At 40.1% G+C, this 4,416-nt stretch overlaps 1 non-coding gene across 1 annotated transcript; it reads left to right on the forward strand.

Annotated features, from left to right (window-relative positions):
- The first annotated feature begins 709 nt into the window (after positions 1-709).
- On the forward strand, positions 710-781 carry Trnaa-cgc (transfer RNA alanine (anticodon CGC)). The gene has a single exon. It is a non-coding gene; the product is annotated as a tRNA-Ala (tRNA).
- Positions 782-4,416: the final 3,635 nt, after the last annotated feature.

Consider the following 4,416-nt stretch of genomic DNA (forward strand, 5'->3'; position numbering starts at 1 on the left):
CTATCAATCAATCAATCAATCTCTCTAAATATAAAGAGAAAATAGAAACTTATCAAACTATAACCCATGCAGGCCATCACCAACATGTTACTCCAAACACAAGAAAACCCAAATAAAAACGGATTAAAATATAAGTTCGGCGTAATAAAAAAAACCATCTCCCATTTTCTCCATCTATTAAAGGATCGAAGCAAGAAGAAAACATGCATACAGTAATTCGCCCAACATACTAATTTAACGCTTTGGAAACTCTGAATAACACTTAATGAATGTTGTTAAAGATTTGCCTATAGTACTATCACTAGGGGAACGGGCCCTTAATGTCTTAAGACGGCCCGTTAATTTAATGAAGAGGAAAACTCAAATAAAAATAAAAATAAATAAAGAGAAGACCTCCCCAAAAAGAATGCAATGAAAAAAAAAAACTGCAAAAGTATCACCCTCTCCCATTTTCTCTCTCCAAAAAGAAGAAAAAAAATAGGAACTAAATAAAAAAAAATGCAATGAAAAAAAACCTGCAAAAGTAGTCACCCTCTCCCATTTTCTCTCTCCAAAAAGAAAAAGAAAAAAAGGAACCAAATACGAAAAGCACCACCATCATTCCTTACGACACTCCAAACACCGCTTCTACACAAAGAAAATCCAAATAAAAACCCAGTAATAAAAACAGACTAGATATACCTCGGCGTAATCCCGGTCTCCCACACGAGGGGGTGTAACTCAGAGGTAGAGTGCTCGCTTCGCATGTGAGAAGTCCCGGGTTCAATCCCCGGCACCTCCACGTTGGACCTTTTTATGAACCTCGCCCGACCCGCTGCTGGACGAGGACCGATGAATAAAGATAAAGGAAGCATCAAAGAGTGGGGAAATGAAGGAGAGGAGTGCAGGGGAAGTGCTTGATGTTATATTAATTGATTTACACGTTCTCAGTTGCCAGAGTTAGGATACTTTTTTGGTTAATCAATAAGGGACAGTTTCTGCTTTACTGCTGGACGAGGACCGATGAATAAAGATAAAGGAAGCATCAAAGAGTGGGGAAATGAAGGAGAGGAGTGCAGGGGAAGTGCTTGATGTTATATTAATTAATTTACTCGTCTCTCAGTTGCCAGAGTTTAGATGTTTGTTATATATTTTCTTTTCTTTCACTCACGCTTTGCTGGGAATGAGAAATGATGAATAGAGATTAAGGAAGCATGAAAGAGTGGGGGAAATGAAGGAGAGGAGTGCAGGGGAAGTGCTTGATGTTATATTAATTGATTTACACGTTCTCAGTTGCCAGAGTTTAGATGTTTGTTATATATTTTCTTTTATTTCACTCACGCGTTGCTGGGAATGAGAAATGATGAATAGAGATTAAGGAAGCATGAAAGAGTGGGGGAAATGAAGGAGAGGAGTGCAGGGAAAGTGCTTGATGTTATATTAACTGATTTACTCGTCTCTTAGTTGCCAGAGTTAGGATACTTTTTTTGTTTAATCAATTAGGGACAGTTTCTGCTTTACTGCTGGACGAAAAGTGATGAATAACGATGACGAAAGCATCAAAGAGTGGAGGAAATGAAGAAACAAGTAAAGGGAAAGTACTTGATGTTATATTCATTGATTTACACGTCACTTAGTTGCCAGAGTTAGGATAATTTTAGTTGAAGGACATTTCCGCTCTATGGATGAATGGGAAGTGGTGGATGAAGATAAGGGAAGCATGAAAGAGTCGAGGAAATAGAGCAAGGGAGTGGAGGGAAGAAATTAGTCGTTATATTCATTGACTTACTTGTCTATCTAGTTTTCTCGTTGCCAGAGTTAAGATACTTTTGGTTTAGTGACATTTTCAGCTTTACTAGTAGATAGGAGGTGATATATAAAGTTTGCGTAGAAAGAAGAGTGGAAGAAATGAAGTGAAGGAGTGAATGGAACAGCAATTAGTATTTATATTCAAAGATTTACACGTTACTTTTGTTTCGTAGTTGCCAGAGTTAAGATGATTTTAGATTAAGGACATTTCCGCTTTTTTGATGCATGAACAATGTTACATAAAGCTTGTATGGGAGAGTTAGTGGAATGCATGAGTGTGGCGGTAAAGATCATTCATTTAAATTCATTAGTTTCCATTTGCACATGTTTCTCTTAGTGTTCTAGTTGCCAGAAGTAAGATAATAATTCATGCTCTTATTAATTCATGGTATACGTAACTGATTAATTAAGTGTGTGTGTGTGTGTGTGTGTGTGTGTGTGTGTGTGTGTGTGTGTGTGTAGGGAAGAAAAAAAAATATGGGTGAAATAAGAGAGTAAAGGATGAAAATATGCATGCTTGACAGGAGAAAGGGTAGGAAGGAAAAGGTGGAAGAAAATAAATGAGAAAAGAAAGGGAAGAAAGGGAAGAAAGGAAGCCAACGAAACGAAAGGAGATGAGAAAGAAAAATAAATGGAGGAGGAGGAGGAGAATGCTAAAATTGACTCCATCTCTCCCTCCCTCCTTCCCTTCCTCTCTCCCTCCGTCCTTCCCTTCCTCTCTCCCTCCGTCCTTCCCTTCCTCTCTCCCTCCGTCCTTCCCTTCCTCTCTCCCTCCCTCCTTCCCTTCCTCTCTCCCTCCCTCCTTCCCTTCCTCTCTCCCTCCGTCCTTCCCTTCCTCTCTCCCTCCGTCCTTCCCTTCCTCTCTTCCTCCCTCCTTCCCTTTCTCTCTCCCTCCGTCCTTCCCTTCCTCTCTCCCTCCGTCCTTCCCTTCCTTTCTCCCCCCCTCCTTTCCTTCCTCTCTCCCTCCCTCCTTCCCTTCCTCTCTCCCTCCCTTCCGGCTTTTGATGTGAGGGTGAACTAAGATGAACAGACTTAACTCATTTTCCCTTTATTTTCCTCTTTCCCTTCAGTAATAACGAGTGCACTAGGACACAACCTGAAGCCTTTTCTTTATTTACCTGTTGTCCATTGTAATTTGTGTTGTTAAGAATCGTTTAGGCGTCAAGAAAGAGGATGAAGATAGATTAGTGATTCCTTTGATGGGTTTTGTGGGAGTAATGTTACAGAAAATATTTTGGTTTTGATGGGTAACTCTCTCTCTCTCTCTCTCTCTCTCTCTCTCTCTCTCTCTCTCTCTCTCTCTCTACTATCCCTATCACCAACATCTTCCTCCTTCTCCTACTCTTCTTCTTTCACCATCTTCCTCTCTTCTTTCTCCTCCTCCTCCTCCTCTTCCTCCATCACTACCACCACCATCTCTTTTCTTCCTGTCTCCTCTTTGTACTCTTCTTCCAATTCCACCTTTCTCCTATTCCTCCTCCTCTTCCTCTTCCTGTCCTACTACCATCATCTTCCCTTATTCATTCTTCACTTCCATCTTCTTCCTCTTTCTTTATACTCTATCCTCACCTTCGGCTTACTTTTTTTCATTTTCACTATCCTCCTCTTTCTCCTCTTCTGTATCATTCTCGATCTTCTCTTTCTATACTTCATCTCATTCTTCTTCATCTCCCATCTGTTCCTCTTTCTCCCCCTCCTCCATCCTCCTCCTCTTTCTATATACCATCTCCTTGCCTACATCTCATTCTTCTTCATCTCCCATCTGTTCCTCTTTCTCCTCCTCCTCCATCCTCCTCCTCCTTCTCCTCTTTCTATATACCATCTACTTGCCTACATCTCATTCTTCTTTACCTCTCATCTGTTCCTCCTCCTCCTCCTCCTCCTCCTCCTTTATTTCCGTATACCATCATCTCTTATTACTCTTTCTTCACCTCCATCCTTTTCCTAATCCTTCTCCTTTTTCTGTACAATTTCCTCACCCTCTTCTAACTCTTTCTTCACCTCCATCCTTTTCCTAATCCTTCTCCTTTTTCTGTACCATTTCCTCACCCTCTTCTAACTCTTTCTTCACCTCCATCCTTCTCCTAATCCTTCTCCTTTTTCTGTACAATTTCCTCATCCTCTTCTAACTCTTTCTTCACCTCCATCCTTCTCCTAATCCTTCTCCTTTTTCTGTACCATTTCCTCACCCTCTTATAACTCTTTCTTCGCCTCCACTATTCTCCTCCTCCTATCAATAATTATCTGAATGGTTAAAAATGTAATATAAAACGATACACGACGAGAATATTAAAGGAGGCAAAATACATACATAGCCATACGGTGACATCCAAGGACGACTCACCTGTGGAAGAGAAGAAAGTTAATGTATACCTGTGAAAGAAAGAAAAGAGAAAAGTGAAAGAGGAAAGAGGAAAGATTGGGAGAAGAGTAAAGAAAAAAGAGTGAAAGAGAAAAGTTAATGAGAAGCAAGTAGATATATTTGTGAAAGAGGAAAAAGTGAAAGAGAAGAGGAAAGAGAGAAGATAGAAAGAGAAGAGTAAAGAGGACAGTGAAAGAGAAGAGAAAAGAGTGAAAGAAAAGTTAATGAGAAGCAAGTAGATATATTTGTGAAAGAGGAAAAAGTGA

Source organism: Eriocheir sinensis, chromosome 24 (assembly GCF_024679095.1).
Source record: "Eriocheir sinensis breed Jianghai 21 chromosome 24, ASM2467909v1, whole genome shotgun sequence".
Taxonomy (NCBI): domain Eukaryota; kingdom Metazoa; phylum Arthropoda; class Malacostraca; order Decapoda; family Varunidae; genus Eriocheir; species Eriocheir sinensis.